The 18,300-nt window shown below is 42.5% G+C and overlaps 1 pseudogene; it reads right to left on the reverse strand.

Annotated features, from left to right (window-relative positions):
* LOC115136894 (alpha-2-macroglobulin-like) overlaps positions 1–4,603 on the reverse strand; it is a 40,317-nt pseudogene extending 35,714 nt beyond the window's left edge.
* Positions 4,604–18,300: the final 13,697 nt, after the last annotated feature.

Below are 18,300 nucleotides of genomic sequence, written 5' to 3' on the forward strand. Positions count from 1 at the left end.
TCACCATAGCAACACCCACCTGTAGCATGCGCTCCAGCAGGTTTATTTCACTGGTCATCACCAAAGCCAACTCCTCTTTGGCCGCCTTTCCTTCCAGTTCTCTGCAGCCAATGACTGGAACTAATTGCAAAAATCACTGAAGCTGGAGACTTATATCTCCCTCACTAACTTTAACATCAGCTGCCAGAGCAGCTTGCCGATCACTGCATCTGTACACAGCCCATCTGTAAATAGCCAACCCAACTACATAATCCCCACATTGTTATTTATTTTTGCTCTTTTGCACCATAGTATCTCTGCTTGCACATTATCATTGGCACATCTATCACTTCAGTGTTAATGCTAAATTGTAATTATTTCGCCACTATGACCTATTTATTGCCTTACCTCCATAATCTTACTATATTTGCACACACTGTACAATATATAGATTTTTCTATTGTTTTATTGACTGTACGTTTGTTTAACCATGTTTAACTCTGTGTTGTTGTTTGTGTCGCACTGCTTTGCTTTATCTTGGCCAGGTCGCAGTTGTCAATGAGAACTTGTTCTCCCCTGGCCTACCTGGTTAAATAAAGGTGAAATAAATATATATAATAGTTCCAGCTTATACATACTATATACATTTTACAGACACAATCTATTTTACAATAGTTTTATTTTGTTTGTCTTTAGTCCTGGCCTTCCTCTAACTTCCACCTCTCCCATATATTTCTGATGTCCATCCAGTTTGATTTCTATTTGCCATATATTTTTAACTGTGCTATTTCACAAAAGTTCTGAGCCTATGTACATTTTGCAGACACAGTGCATTTTACATTTGTTATCTTGTTATCTTGTCATCTATCTATTAACACCATCCATATTGGATTTCTGTTTGCCATATATTTTTCAACTGTGCTGTGATGCTTCAGAAAAGTTCTGAACCTTTCTATTCTCATAGTTTCTACAGATTGTAAATAAAGATAAGCATGTAAATGTATTCGGCGAGTAAAAAATATTCCGATTTTTTTTAACGAATAACATCAAAAAGGGTACTTTTGAGATATTCATATTAATATTTTTATTTTTGAATTAAATAATGTGAAGTATTTTTGTTCAGAATCTAGACATACTCCTTTTAAATAAGACTATACGGAGGATAACGACACCAATATGTTGTCTGTGTCACGTACAGATCATGGATCATAGTGTCTTCCAAGGTCTAAAAGAGGCACTTTTGGTTTGTGATACAATTATAAAAAGCATATGAAACATACTTTCTCCCAATTAAGTTTCAATGTGAGAAGGGTTAGGGTTAGAATACCCAAAATATTTTCTGGCTGGTTGGACAACACTTCAGTACATAGTGTTACATAATACATGATTGCTATGTCTGTAACACATTATTATGATGTTGTGATACTTCTGTATCTGTCTTTTTGTTTGAAATAGTGGAGATACTGATCTAAATGAAGACCAAATAGGTCATTGTTTTCAATATTTAATGTTTTACATTTTCAACACTCACCAGCTGATTGACAGGGCTAAAATTGGTATCCAAGGTGATGACTCTAAAATTCACTGTAAGAAAACAAAGACTCAATGAGAATTTCAGGAGACAAACTATTTATAGTTACTTACTCTGGATAAAATGTACAACCGTTGGTAATAAGTCCCCATTTAAAATCAATTGCAGATAAGTTCGCGGAAAATATTAACATTTTCGATATCCAATGATAATATCCAGGAAAGGAACGCCTTATAACATGTGGAATGACAGTTCAAACTCCATTACAGTGTAAATATTCAACCCACAACAACAACTGTTTCTTAGCAAGCAGACTAATTTTGTAGACTACTGGTCTTGTGTAAATCTACCTGTTTGTCCGGGGTTGTAGATTGGTTTATCCGTTTGGAGGAATGTCATCGGGCTGTTGGGTTTGATCATGACCTTTTTCTCCTCCGTGGATAGAAATGTTTCACCTTGAACCTTCACCTTAAAATGTTGCACTTCGTCACTCTCCACATGAGGGGCCTGAAAGGGAGACAGAGAGCAACACTGATAAACTAATGTACCAATAACATATGATATCATACTGTGGTCCTGTGTGGCTCAGTTGGTAAGACCATGCTGCTTGCAATGGCAAGGTTGGGGGTTCAATTTCTGCAGGGATCACATAGGCTATTGTGAGTTGCTTTGGATAAAAGTTTCTGCTAAGTTATATATACAGTTGTAGTCAGAAGTTTACATACACCTTAGCCAAATACATTTGAAGTCAGTGTTTCACCATTTCTGACGTTTAATCCTAGTAAAAAATTCCCTGTTTTAGGTCAGTTAGGATCACCACTTTACTTTAAGAATGTGAAATGTCAGAATAATAGTAGAGAGAATGATTTATTTCAGCTTTTATTTATTTCATCACATTCTCAGTGGGTCAGAAGTTTATATACACTCAATTAGTATTTGGTAGCATTGCCTTTAAATTGTTTAACTTGGGTCAAATGTTTCAGGTAGCCTTCCACAAGCTTCCCACAATAAGTTGGGTGAATTTTGGCCTATTCCTCCTGACAGAGCTAGTGTAACTAGCTAGGTTACTAGTCCTCCTTGCTCGCACATGCTTTTTCAGTTCTGCCAACAGATTTTCTGTAGGATTGAGGTCAGGGCTTTGTGATGGCCACTCCAATACCTTGACTTTGTTGTCCTTAAGCCATTTCGACACAACTTTGGAAGTATGCTTGGGGTCATTGTCCATTTGGAAGACCCATTTGCGACCAAGCTTTAACTTCCTGACTGATGTCTTGAGATGTTGCTTCAATATATCCACATAATTTTCCATCCACATAATTTTCCATCCTCATGATGCAATCTATTTTGTGAAGTGCACCAGTCCCACCTGCAGCAAAGCAGCCCCACAACATGATGCTGCCGCCCCCATGCTTCACGGTTGAGATGGTGATCTTCGACTTGCAAGCCTCCCCCTTTTTCCTCCAAACATAACGATGGTCATTATGGCCAAACAGTTCTATTTTTGTTTCATCAGACCAGAGGACATTTCTCCAAAAAGTACGATCGTTGTCCCCATGTGCAGTTGCAAACTGCTGGCTTTTTTTGGCGGTTTTGGAGCAATGGCTTCTTCCTTGCTGAGCGGCTTTTCAGGTTATGTTGATATAGGACTCGTTTTACTGTGGATATAGATACTTTTGTACCTGTTTCCTCCAGCATCTCCACAAGGTCATTTACTGTTGTTCTGGGATTGATTTGCACTTTTCGCAAATCATCTCTAGGAGACGCGTCTCCTTCCTGAGCGGTGTGACGGCTGTGGTCCCATGGTGTTTATACTTGCGTACTATCGTTTGTATAGATGAACATGGTACCTCAGGCGTTTAGAAATTGCTCCCAAGGATGAACCAGACGTGTGGAGGTCTACAATTTTTTTTTCTGAGGTCTTTGCTGATTTCTTTTGATTTTCCCATGACGTCAAGCAAAGAGGTAGGTAGGCCTTGAAAATATATCCACAGGTATACCTCCAATTGACTCAAATGATATCAATTAGCCTATCAGAAACTTCTAAAGCCATGACATCATTTTCCGGAATTTTCCAAGCTGTTTAATGGCACAGTCAACTTAGTGTATGTAAACCTCTGACCTACTGTAATTGTGATACAGTGAATTATAAGTGAAATAATCTGTTTGTAAACAATTTTGGGAAAAATTACTTGTGTCATGCACAAAGTAGATGTCCTAACCGACTTTCCAAAACTATAGATTGTTAACAAGAAATTTGTGGAGTGCTTGAAAAACGAGTTTTAATGACTCCAACCTAAGTGTATGTAAACTTCTGACTTCAACTGTATATTGTACAGTGCATACTAGTATCTGACCAAAACCAGGTATGAATTTCAGCCTGAATTTAAGCCACCACATTGATATTTCCCATAAAATAACCTGGTATTACATAACCAGGTATTACAAAATTAAGAGATGCATCACAAAGCAGAGAAAGTACACTCTTATTGAATGGTTCTGGATGTCGACCAGTGCTGAGCTGACCTGAAACTGGAAGCAGCGGTGAAACTCTTGGTCAGAACTCTCCTGGAGAAGTATTTTGTTCTGCTCATTGGCGATCAGAGATATGGTCATTACCAGGGTCTCGTTGGGCTGCAGAAGGCTGGCACAAAGCTTGGCCTCTGAGCCTGCCTGGATTACTGCAGGAATGGCTACCATGTAAACCCTACAGAGAACATACACACCAACAAACACAAAGGAAAATCAGTACAAAATGAGAGGCTACGTAGGTGAAATCGACAGAAGAAATGCCTGCTGAAAGGGTCGATGAAAAACAGCTCTTAATCTGCTCTCTGACTGAGAGAACGTTACGCCAAGATGAGACGCAATAAATCTGATTACTCAATTCTAACTGTATGACTGTGCAGATTTACTTACGGCCTTGGAGTTTCTTGACAGACACAAAGCCAGTGAAAGCAGGCAAATAGTATCCATATCCAAACCTGAAGCCCAGGAGGAACCATGACAAAAAGAGAAAAAAAAACAAGTCAGACTATATCCCAGTATTCCTACCTGCAATACTTCCCTACTGCATTGTGCAGAGGAACTGGTATCCAGGTTTAAATTATTGAAGTAAAAGCCCTGTGAATGATTGACCCATTTTTTTCAATAATAGTGCTTTGCTGTATTGTGATTGGCAGATTCTCTGGCTTTGGGACTATGCATGCACCGTCAATAAAAAATGACTGCCAAAACAAAGGAAATACCAACATAAAGTGTTGTAAATAACCAGTGCAGTCAAAAACTTAATTTTCCTGTGTTTTATATACACTGTTTGTACAAACACCTATGCTCTTTCCATGACATAAACTGACCAGGTAAATCCAGGTGAAAGCTACAGAATGATCCCTTATTGATGTCACGTAATTAAATCAATTTCAGTCAGTTTAGATGAAGGGGAGGAGAAGTATTTTTAAGTCTTGAGACATGGATTGTGTCCTGTATGGTAGTAGGTGCCAGGTGCACCGGTTTGAGTGAACTGCAAGAACTGCAACGCTGCTGAGTTTTTCCACACTCAACCGTGTTCCGTGTGTATCAAGAATGGTCAAATCGAATCAAATTGTATTTGTCACATGCACCGAATAAAACAGGTGTAGGCCTTACCATGAAATGCGTACTTACAAGCCCTTAACCAACAATGCAGTTTTAAGAAAATGGGAGCCACCCAGTCTATGACTTGGGTGGCTGGAGTCTTTAACAATATTTTGGGCCTTCCTTTGACACGCCTATTAAAGAGGTCCTGGATGGCATCTCGCGTCTTGTGACGGCCGGCCGCCCAACAACCTGCCCGCTTGACCCTATCCCCTCCTCTCTTCTCCAGACCATCTCCGGTGACCTTCTCCCTTACCTCACCTCGCTCATCAACTCATCCCTGACCGCTGGCTACGTCCCTCCCGTCTTCAAGAGAGCGAGAGTTGCACCCCTTCTGAAAAAACCTACACTCGATCCCTCCGATGTCAACAACTACAGACCAGTATCCCTTCTTTCTTTTCTCTCCAAAACTCTTGAACGTGCCGTCCTTGGCCAGCTCTCCCGCTATCTCCACTGGCTTCCAGTTGAAGCTCGCATCCGCTACAAGACCATGGTGCTTGCCTACGGAGCTGTGAGGAGAACGGCACCTCAGTACCTCCAGGCTCTGATCAGGCCCTACACCCAAACAAGGGCACTGCGTTCATCCACCTCTGGCCTGCTCGCCTCCCTACCACTGAGGAAGTACAGTTCCCACTCAGCCCAGTCAAAACTGTTCGCTGCTCTGGCCCCCCAATGGTGGAACAAACTCCCTCACGACGCCAGGACAGCGGAGTCAATCACCACCTTCCGGAGACACCTGAAACCCCACCTCTTTCAGGAATACCTAGGATAGGATAAAGTAATCCTTCTCCCCCTCCCCCCCCCTTAAAAGACCTAGATGCACTATTGTAAAGTGGCTGTTCCACTGGATGTCATAAGGTGAAAGCACCAATTTGTAAGTCGCTCTGGATAAGAGCGTCTACTAAATGACTTAAATGTAAATGTAAAATGGCAGGAAGTTTGGCCCCGGTGATGTACAGGGCCGTACACACTACCCTCTGTAGTGCCTTATGGTCGGATGCCGAGCAGTTGCCATACCAGGTGGTAATGCAACCAGTCAGAATGCTCTCGATGGTGTAGTTGTGTAACTTTTTGAGGATCTGTGGACCCATGCCAAATCCTTTCAGTCTCCTGAGGAGGAATTAGGTGTCTTTGTGTTTGGACCATGATAGTTTGGATAGCAAATAATTTGAAGTTCTCGACCCACTCCACTACAACCCGTCAATGTGAATGGGGGTGTGTTCGGCCCTCCTTCTCCTGTAGTCCACAATCAGCTCCTTTGTCTTGCTGATGTTGAGGGAGAGGTTGTTGTCCTGGCACCACACTGCCAGGTCTCTGACCTCCTCCCTATAGACTGTTCTATCATTGTCGGTGATCAGGCCTTGCACTGTTGTGGTGTTAGCAAACTTAATGATGGTGTTGGAGTTGTGCTTGGCCACGCAGTCGTGGGTGAACAGGGAGGGAGTACAGGAGGGGACTAAGTCAGCGTGGCAGATGTGTTGTTGCCTGACCTTTCCACCTGGGGGGCGGCCCGTCAGGAAGTCCATGATCCAGTTGCAGAGGGAGGTGTTTAGTCACAGGGTCCTTAGCTTAGTGATGAGCTTTGTGGGCACTATGGTGTTGAACGCTGAGCTGTAGTCAATGAACAGCATACTCACGTACGTGTTCCTTTTGTCCAGGTGGGAAAGGGCAGTGTGGAGTGCAATTAAGATTGCATCATCTGTGGATCTGTTGGGAACGTGTGCAAATTGGAGTGGGTCTAGGGTTTCAGGGATGATGGTGTTGATGTGAGCCATGACCAGCCTGTCAAAGAACTTTGTGGTTACACACGTGAGTGCTACGGGAGGTAGTGATTTAGGCAGGTTACCTTCGCGTTCTTGGGCACAGGGACTATGGTGGTCTGAATGAAACATGTAGGTATTACAGAGTCGGTCAGAGAGAGTTTGAAAATGTCATTGAAAACACATGACAGTTGGTCCTTGCATGCAGTACAAGTCCTGGTAATTCGTCTGACCCTGCAGCCTTGTGAATGTCGGCCTGTTTAAAGGTCTTACGCACATCGGTTACGGAGAGCGTGATCACACAGTCATCCAGAACAGCTGGTGCTCTCATGCATGCTTCAGTGTTGCTTGCCACGAAGCCAGCATAAAAGGCATTTAGCTTGTCTGGTAGGCTCCCATCACTGAGCAGCTCGCGGCTGGGTTTCCCTTTATAGTCCATAATAGTTTGCAATCCCTGCCACATCCGACGAGCATCAGAGCCGGTGTAGTAAGATTCAATCTTAGTCCTGTATTGACACTTAGTTTGATAATTCGTCTGAGGGCATAGCGGGATTTCTTATAAGCATCCAGATTAGTGTCAAGCTCCTTGAAAGCGGCAGCTCTAGCCTTTAGCTCGGTGCTGATGTTACCTGTAATCCATGGCTTCTGGTTGGGATACACACGTACAGTCACAATGGGGACAATGTATTGATGAATCCGATGGTATACTCCTCAATGCCATCGGATGAATCCCAGAACATATTCCAGTCTGTGCTAGCAAAACAGTCATGTAGCTTAGCATCAGAATCATCTGACCACTTCTGTATTGAGGCGAGTGACTGGTACTTCCTGCTTTTGTTTTTGCTTGTATGCAGAAATCATGATGATACAACTATTGTGCAGATTTGCCAAAGGGAGGGCGAGCGAGAGCTTTGTACGCATATCTGTGTGTGGAGTAAAGGTGGTCTAGACTTTTTTATCCTCTGGTTGCACGTGTAGAAATGAGGTAAAACGGATTTCAGTGTGCCTGCATTAAAGTTCCCGGTCACTAGGAGCGTCGCTTCTGGATAAACATTTCTAGTTTACCACCCGAAGGACATCCAGCCAACTTCTGACAACTGTGTGAAGCATTGGAGTCAACATGGGCCAGCATCCTTGTGGAATGCTTTCAAAGCCTTGTATTTTTATTTATTTATTAATATTTATTTAACCTTTATTTAACCAGGTAGGCAAGTTGAGAACAAGTTCTCATTTACAACTGCAACCTAGCCAAGATAAAGCAAAGCAGTTTGACACATATAACAACACAGTTACACATGGAGTAAAACAAACATACAGTTAATAATACAGTAGAAAAATAAGTCTATATACAATGTGTGAGCAAATGAGGTGAGATAAGGGAAGTAAAGGCAATAAATAGACCATGGTGGCGAAGTAAATACAATATAGCAATTAAAACACTGGAATGGTAGATTTGACAGTAGATGAGTGTGCAAAGTAGAAGTACTGGGGTGCATAGGAGCAAAATAAATAAATAAATACAGTAGGGGAAGAGGTAGTTGTTTGGGATATTGATAGATGGGCTATGTACAGGTGCAGCGATCTGTGAGCTGCTCTGACAGCTGGTGTTTAAAGCTAGTGAGGGAGATAAGTGTTTCCAGTTTCAGAGATTTTTGTAGTTTGTTCCAGTCATTGGCAGCAGAGAACTGGAAGGTGAGGTGGCCAAAGGAGGAATTGGCTTTGGGGGTGACAAGTGAGATATACCTGCTGGAACTCGTGCTACGGGTGGGTGCAGCTATGGTGATCAGCGAGCAGAGATAAGGCGGGACTTTACCCAGCAGGGTCTTGTAGATGACCTGGAGCCAATGGGTTTGGCGACGAGTATGAAGCGAGGGCCAGCCAACGAGAGCGTACAGGTCGCAGTGGTGGGTAGTATATGGAGCTTTGGTGACAAAAAATGATGGCACTGTGATAGACGGCATCCTATTTGTTGAGTAGGGTGTTGGAGACTATTTTGTAAATAACATCGCCAGAGTCGAGGATCGGTAAGATGGTCAGCTTTACGAGGGTATGTTTGGCAGCATGAGTGAAGGATGCTTTGTTGAGAAATAGATTTGAATTTGGATTGGAGATGTTTTATGTGAGTCTGGAAGGAGAGTTTACAGTCTAACCAGACACCTAGGTATTTGTAGTTGTCCACATATTCTAAGTCAGAACCGTCCAGACTAGTGATGCTGGACGGGTGGGCAGATGCAGGCAGCGATCGGTTGAAGAGCATGCATTTAGTTTTACTTGTATTTCAGAGCAGTTGGAGGCCACGGAAGGAGAGTTGTAGAGGTGCAACTCAATATTAGGAAGGTGTTCCTAATGTTTTGTACACTCATTGTATATCGTATATCTTATCCGGGGGCCTGTCATGCCAAATAGTGTCCCCACGGCCAAATAGTGCCCCTCTCTGCGTCACAATGGAATTCAATGAGTTCTAGCTTCTGTTGCTGACCGGATTACATTATGAACCAAAGAGTATTATGCTGTTGCTTGGCTCTATTTTAACTCGTAGCGGTCGCAAAGGAAGGAGGATGCTGGCAGCTCTAGTTCTATTTCACTGCATAAAAGCTCGCTCAGTCTGAACAAAATTATTACCTCAGAATTTCTCTCCAAGGAGGGTGTTTTTGACGGTCCCAACCTGCTGACTACCTGCTGCTTCAGAATGGAAAGAGAATGTATATTTATATTTGTCTTCATATAAGTCAATATTGTTTAATAGGAATAAATCATTTAAGCTGTTTTTAGATTGACGTTGCTTGCTACTGTAATTACTTACATCAGCCTGTCTAGTCAGCCAGCCAGCTAGCCAGACAATTTTATTTAGCTAACGTTAGTTGTAACTGTTATCGTAGCTGGTTGTATGTAGCTGGTTGTATGTAGCTTGCACTTTAATGGCATCCCTCAGGGAGATTTTATTTTATCTTTCCAACCAGGCAAAGTATTATGAAGACACCACTGATCTCGACAAGAGGTGCAGCATTCAGAGAAATTCACAATTCAGGGGGGAAATAGTGGAAGACAGACAGAGAGAGAGAGATGGAGAGAGAAACAGAGAGAGAAAGACAGCAGTGCAATTGCACTTAAACTTTAGTATTTCAACAACTCTTCTCTTCCAACTTGTTAGGCAATCATATCTACCTACAGGGGAAGGATGGCCAGCCATACAGGAGGGTGATTTTTACTAAGGAGGAGAAAGAGGCCGTGTTGAACGAGATGCATGCTGGCCATTTCTGAGTGTAGCGCATGATTGCCAAAATCAACCTACGCTTCTTCTGACAGTGAATTGTCAAGGAAGTGGACAGCTGGGCAAGTGAAATAAACTTTTGTTTATCAATCACGTTCTATATTATCTGAAATGATTATGATTTCAATTAATGTCATATCAGAGAGTACACACTTTTTGCAGAAAGGTCAGGACCCTATCTAGCCTGCCAAAGGTTTGAGAGGAAGACTGTGGCACCTGAGTTGAAGCCCATCAAAGTTGTTTCACCTTCACCAATATTATAAATATACATGTCACGGTTGTCATATGGAGGAGACCGATAAACAGCTGCCTCTGATTGAGAACCAATCCAGGCAACCATAGACATATAAACCCCTAGACATAAAAAAACCCATAGACATACAAAAACCCCTAGACAATACAAAAACTAAACAAACCACCCTCGTCACACCCTGACCAAACCAAAATAACAAAGAAAACAAAGATAACTAAGGTCAGGGCGTGACAATACAGTTGAAGTCTGAAGTTTACATACACCTTAGCCAACTACATTTAAACTCAGTTTTTCACAATTACTGACATTTAATCAGAGAAAAAAATCCCTGTCTTAGGTCAGTTAGGATCACCACTTTATTTTAAGAATGTGAAATGTCAGAATAATAGTAGAGAGAATGATTTATTTCAGCTTTTATTTATTTCATCACATTCTCAGTGGGTCAGAAGTTTACATACACTCAATTAGTATTTGGTAGCATTGCCTTTAAGTTGTTTACCTTGGGTCAAACGTTTCAGGAAGCCTTCCACAAGCTTCCCACAATAAGTTGGGAGAATTTTGGCCAATTCCTCCTGATAGAGCTAGTGTAACTGAGTCAGGTTACTAGTCCTCCTTGCTCGCACATGCTTTTTCAGTTCTGCCAACAGATTTTCTGTAGGATTGAGGTCAGGGCTTTGTGATGGCCACTCCAATACCTTGACTTTGTTGTCCTTAAACCATTTCGACACAACTTCGGAAGTACATTGTCCATTTGGAAGACCCATTTGCGACCAAGCTTTATGTCTGATGTCTTGAGATGTTGCTTCAATACATTCACATAATTTTCCTACCTCATGATGTCATCTATTTTGTGAAGTGCACCAGTCCCTCCTTCAGCAAAGCAGCCCCACAACATGATGCTGCCGCCCCTGTGCTTCACGGTTGGGATGGTGTTCTTCGGCTTGCAAGCCTCCCCCTTTTTCCTCCAAACATAATGATGGTCATTATGGCCAAACAGTTCTGTTTTTGTTTCATCAGACCAGAGGGAATTTCTCCAGAAAGTACAATCTTTGTCTCCATGTGCAGTTGCAAACCGTAGGCTGGCTTTTTAATGGCGGTTTTAGAGCAATGGCTTCTTCCTTGCTGAGCGGCCTTTCAGGTTATGTTGAAGAAGGACTCTTTTTACTGTGGATATAGATACTTTTGTACCTGTTTCCTCCAGCATCTTCACAAGGTCCTTTGCTGTTGCTCTGGGATTGATTTGCACTTTCGCACCAAAGTACGTTCATCTCTGCGTGGTCCCATGGTGTTTATACTTGCATACTATCGTTTGCACAGATGAACATAGTACCTTCAGGTGTTTAGAAATTGCTTCCAAGGATGAACCAGACCTGTGGAGGTCTACACATTTTTTCCTGCGCTTTTGGCTGATTTCTTTTGATTTTCCCATGATGTCAGGCAAAGAAGCACTGAATTTGAAAGTAGGCCTTGAAATGCATCCACAGGTCCAGCTCCAATTGACTAAAATTATGTCAATTAGCCTATCAGAAGCTTCTAAAGCCATGACATCATTTTCTGGAATTTTACAAGCTGTTTCATGGCACAGTCAACTTTGTGTATGTAAACTTCTGACCTACTGGAATTGTGATACAGTGAATTATAAGTGAAATAATCTGTCTGTAAACAATTGTTGGAAAAATTACTTGTGTCATGCACAAAGTAGATGTCCTAACCGATTTTCCAAAACTATAGTTTGTTAACAAGAAATTTGTGGAGTGGTTGAAAAATGAGTTTTAATGACTCCAACCTAAGTGTATGTAAACTTCCGACTTCAACTGTAAGTTTCAACACCCATGTGAAGACCACCTCTAGTGAGAGCCTGGTTTTGCTGACTGAGTTCACCTTGACCACGCAGTCAGACAGGGAAAGGACTTGCTGGATGATGTTCGAGGGCCTCGGCGTCCCTGCATTGTACCTGGCCTCTCAGTCGCTCCTGGCCCTGCTGTCTTCAGGCAGGGTCAAATCAAATCAAATGTATTTAAATAGCCCTTCGTACATCAGCTGATTTCTCAAAGTGCTGTACAGAAAATCCAGCCTAAAACCCCAAACAGCAAGCAATGCAGGTGTAGAAGCACGGTGGCTAGGAAAAACTCCTTAGAAAGGCCAAAACCTAGGAAGAAACCTAGAGAGGAACCAGGCTATGAGGGGTGGCCAGTCCTCTTCAGGCTGTGCCGGGTGAAAATTATAACAGAACATGGCCAAGATGCTCAAATGTTCATAAAGGACCAGCATGGTCAAATAATAATAATCACAGTAGTTGTTGAGGGTGCAGCAAGTCAGCACCTCAGGAGTAAATGTCAGTTGGCTTTTCATAGCCGATCATTAAGAGTATCTCTACCGCTCCTGCTGTCTCTAGACAGTTGAAAACAGCAGGTCTGGGACAGGGAGCACGTCCGGTGAAGAGGTCAGGGTTCCATAGCCGCAGGCAGAACAGTTGAAACTGGAGCAGCAGCACGGCCAGGTGGACTGGGGACAGCAAGGAGTCATCATGCCAGGTAGTCCTGAGGCATGGTCCTAGGGCTCAGGTCCTCTGAGAGAGAGAAAGAAAGAGAGAAAGAGAGAATTAGAGAGAGCATACTTCAATTCACACAGGACACCGTATAAGACAGAAGTACTCCAGATATAACAAACTGACCCTAGCCCCCCAAACTACTGCAGCCTAACTACTGGAGGCTGAGACAGAAGGGGTCAGGAGACACTGTGGCCCCATCCGATGATACCCCCAGACAAGAAGAAAACAGGAATGATATAACCCCACCCACTTTGTCAAAGCACAGCCCCCACACCACTAGAGGGATATCTTCAACTACCAACTTACCATCCTGAGACAAGGCCCACAAAGATCTCCGCCACGGCACAACCCAAGGGGGGGGGGCGCCAACCCAGACAGGAATATCACATCAGTGACTCAACCCACTCAAGTGACGCACTCCTCCTAGGGATGGCATGAAAGAGACTCAGCCCCTGTAATAGGGTTAGAGGCAGAGAATCCCAGTGGAAAGAGGGGAACCGGCCAGGCAGAGACAGCAAGGCCGGTTCGTTGCTCCAGAGCCTTTCCTGTTACCTTCACACTCCTGTGCCAGACTACACTCAATCATATGACCCACTGAAGAGATGAGTCTTCAGTAAAGACTTAAAGGTTTAGACCGAGTCTGCGTCTCTCACATGGGTAGGCAGACCATTCCATAAAAATTTAGCTCTATAGGAGAAAGCCCTGTCTCCAGCTGTTTGCTTAGAAATTCTAGGGACAATTAGGAGGCCTGCGTCTTGTGACAGTAGCGTACGTGTAGGTATGTACGGCAGGACCAAATCAGAGAGATAGGTAGGAGCAAGCCCATGTAATGCTTTCTAGGTTAGCAGTAAAACCTTGAAATCAGCCCATGCTGTCACGTTCTGACCTTTATTTCCTTTGTTTTGTCATTATTTAGTATGGTCAGGGCGTGAGTTGGGGTGGGCAGTCTATGTTTGTTTTTCTATGATTTGGGGATTTCTATGTTTCGGCCTAGTATGGTTCTCAATCAGAGGCAGGTGTCAATAGTTGTCTCTGATTGAGAATCATACTTAGGTAGCCTGGGTTGCACTGTTTGTTTGTGGGTGATTGTCTATGTTGATTGCTTGTTTCAGCGCAGTTCGCATTAGCTTCACGGTTGTTATTTTGTTTATTGTTTTTGTATAGGGTTTCAGTGTTCAGTGTTTTCTTTATTAAAATGAATGATGAACATATACCACGCCGCATTTTGGTCCTCCGATCCATCTCGCCTCTCCTCTTCATCTGAAGAGGAGGACGACCGTGACACTTGCCTTAACATGAAGCCAGTGTAGGGAGGCTAGCACTGGAGTAATATGATCACTTTTTTTGGTTCTAGTCAGGATTCTAGCAGCCGTATTTAGCACTAACTGAAATTTAGTGCCTTATCCGGGTAGCCGGAAAGTAGAGCATTGCAGTAGTCTAACCTAGAAGTAACAAAAGCATGGATACATTTTTCTACATCATTTTTGGACAGAAAGTTTCGGATTTTTGCAATGTTACGTAGGTGGAAAAAAGCTGTCCTTGAAACAGTCTTGATATGTTCGTCAAAAGAGAGATCAGGGTCCAGAGTAACGCCGAGATCCTTCACAGTTTTATTTGAGACGACTGTATAACCATCAAGATTAATTGTCAGATTCAACAGAAGATATCTTTGTTTCTTTGGACCTAGAACAAGCATCTCTGTTTTGTCCGAGTCAAAAAGTAGAAAGTTTGCAGCCATCAACTTCCTTATGTCTGAAACACAGGCTTCTAGCGAGGGCAATTTTGGGGCTTCAACATGTTTCATTGAAATGTACAGCTGTGTGTCATCCATATAGCAGTGAAAGTTAACATTATGTTTTCGAATGACATCCCCAAGAGGTAAAGTATATAGTGAAAACAATAGTGGTCCTGAAACGGAACCTTGAGGACAAACCAGTCACAGAGACAAACTGATGTCTTTCCGACAGATAAGATCTAAACCAGGCCAGAACTTGTCCGTGTAGACCAATTTGGGTTTCCAATCTCTCCAAAAGAATGTGGTGATTAATGGTATCAAAAGCAGCACTAAGGGCTAGGAGCACGAGGACAGATGCAGAGCCTCGGTCTGATGCCATTAAAAGGTAATTTACCACCTTCACAAGTGCAGTCTCAGTGCTATGATGGGGTCTAAAACCAGACTGAAGCATTTCCTATACATTGTTTGTCTTCAGGAAGGCAGTGAGTTGCTCCGCAACAGCTTTTATAAATATTTTGAGAGGAATGGAAGATTCGATATAGGCCGATAGTTTTTAAAATATTTTCTGTGTCAAAGTTTGGCTTTTTCAAGAGAGGCTTTATCACTGCCACTTTTAGTGAGTGACGTACACATCCGGTGGATAGAGAGCCGTTTATTTTGTTCAACATAGGAGGGCCAAGAACAGGAAGCAGCTCTTTCAGTAGTTTAGTTGGAATAGGGTCCAGTATGCAGCTTGAAGGTTTAGAGGCCATGATTATTTTCATCATTGTGTCAAGAGATATAGTACTAAAAGACTTGAGTGTCTCTTTTGATCCTAGGTCCTGGCAGAGTTGTGCAGACTCAGGACAATTGAGCTTTGAAGAAATATGCAGATTTAAAGAGGAGTCTGTCATTTGCTTTCTAATAATCATGATCTTTTCTTCAAAGAAGTTCATGAATTTATTACTGCTGAAGTGAAAGCCATCCTCACTTGGGGAATACTGCTTTTTAGTTAGCTTTGCGACAGTATCAAAAATAAATTTGTTCTTATTATTGTTCTTATTTTCCTCAATTAAGTTGGAAAAATAGGATGATCGAGCAGCAGTGAGGGCTCTTCGGCACGGTACTGTCTTTCCAAGCTAGTCGGAAGACTTCCAGTTTGGTGTGGCGCCATTTCCGTTCCAATTTTCTGGAAGCTTGCTTCAGAGCTCGGGTATTTTCTGTATACCAGGGAGCTAGTTTCTTATGATAATTTTTTTTAATTTTTAGGGGTGCAACTGCATCTAGGGTATTTCCGCATGGTGACCAAAGGCATCCCCAGCCTTCTGGTGAGCTCTATGTTGGAGAACGATGCAGACCTGTGGCAGCTGCTCCTAGACAACGTGGTCCTGACAGGGGGATCCAGCCTCCTTCCCACAGACGGAGGGAGGAGGCCTCAGCTCTGGCCCCGCCAGGGGAATTCATGGTGCCAGTCCATGTGATGGATACTGCCTGGATGTGGGGCTCCCTCATGTCCTCTTTCTCCATCTTTGGAGACATCTGCATCAGTGCCTTGGAGGACCTGGAGATGTGTCCATCACAAGTGCTGGGTGGGTCCATCACAAGAGTGATGCCTGATGCCTTTCCCTGGCCTGCTCACCAGAGACAATTAAGTGAAACACTGATTCTGATTAAAGGTATTTTTCCTAAATGTTTTCCAAGGAGAATAAACAGCACAAAATAACTTGGATATAGCATAGGCTGCAAGGGGGCAGACATAGGTTGGAAAGAAAAACTCAAAAAGTAAAAACACATTGGCCTATGGGAATAAGAGCTCATGTTTGGTATTGAAATGAAAGGATTTGATTCCATGCTAATAATAATGAGTGGATTTTGAACATATCTGTCACCATGGCATACAAAGCTGTCTGATTCCTTTATGCATGTCTCCAGAAACCGTTATGTCACTGCAACCGGGAAACTCACTACCATCCCACTCCACTGTCTACTCTTACGGGAAACCCCAGATAAATAACGCTGATTGAACGACAGATTGATTACTTGTCAGGTCTCTTGGTTGAAGAGACTTGCGCAATGGAAAAGTCAATCGGAATTGATGAGGACGGATCTGTAACCTGTCTGTGACCTAATCGAGATGCTGAGCTCGAGGATAAACTACTGCCCGTACACATCCCCGCCACACCATGTCCATAAATAATTATCCAGATTGTCTCAAGAGCGCATCGTAATCCGTCCCCTAGATAGGACTACCGGGAATCACTGTTAAAATGCACTCAACTATCTGCCTTCCCAAGCTGTCAATAGAGTTGGTTTGCTACTGAAATACTGGCGTTGAATGTATACATTTCCCTCAATGTATTGACAGTGTAATCTACGTATCTATACCTCAATTGTTGTAGATTATATTATGTTTAGATAGGTACGTAGAAAACAGTTTGCGTTTCATTGCATTATTGTAAACGGTGCCGTTTATTGAGCACTAGATGGCAGTACAGTATTTGAAAGAAACAAACTCTAGAAATATTGAAGTCTAAGAATCTGTCATCAGTGCACACACTTGTTGTTGGTTTGGGTGTAATTTACTATAGCTGGGGTAAACCGTTTTAACTATTTGAACACCTCCAATCCTAAATGATGTGTCAGGATGTACAAATAGTGACATGTATACACTTTCTATAGCAGACTGTCCACCAGTGCAGAAATGGTCCTTGCAAACCTTTGTGTCTTGCCTTTAGTAGGTCTAGGTCTATTCCATTTCCGTATAAACAATTTACCTTGGAGAGAAGTGCAAATTATGTTACAGAAATTGCATGAAATCTCAACAAAAAGACAAATGGTTTGGGGAGAATATTTGGTTGCAGTGCTATAAACTATATGCCGATGTGTCATTGCTCTAATTTGATTGATGTTGATGCAGAGATGCACACATTGACAAACTGTTTTGTTAAAGCACACAACAGTATTTTGATACTGTAGCCTACAGTACTTAGATTGTATTTGTTCACATGTTCTCCACAGTGTCATGGGCATTGTTATGATACTCTGTCTTGGTGCATTTTCTTAGGTTTCTCAAGTGTCCTTAATAGTGAAGATATCAAAACGATGAAATAACACATATGGAATCATGTAGTAACCAAAAAAGTGTTAAACAAATCCAAATATATTTTAGATTTGAGATTCTTCAAAGTAGCCACGCGTGGCTGTATATTTACCACCACAGATGGATGCTGGCACTAAGACCGCACTCAGTCAGCTGTATAAGGAAATAAGCAAACAGGAAACCACTCACCCAGAGGCGGTGCTCCTAGTGGCTGGAAACTTTAATGCAGGGAAACTTAAATCAGTTCTACCTAATTTCCATCAACATGTTAAATGTGCAAACAGAGGGGAAAAAATTGTAGATCATCTGTACTCCACACACAGAGACGCGGACAATGCTCTCCCTTGCCCTCCATTTGGTAAATCCGACCACAATTCTATCTTCCTGATTCCTGCTTACAAGCAAAAATTAAAGCAGGAAGCACCAGTGATCCGGTCTATCAAAAAAAAAAAGTGGTCTGATAAAGCAGATGTTAAACTACAGGACTGTTTTGCCATCACAGACTGGAACA

The sequence above is a fragment of the Oncorhynchus nerka genome, linkage group LG11 (genome assembly GCF_034236695.1).
Source record: "Oncorhynchus nerka isolate Pitt River linkage group LG11, Oner_Uvic_2.0, whole genome shotgun sequence".
NCBI lineage: Eukaryota > Metazoa > Chordata > Actinopteri > Salmoniformes > Salmonidae > Oncorhynchus > Oncorhynchus nerka.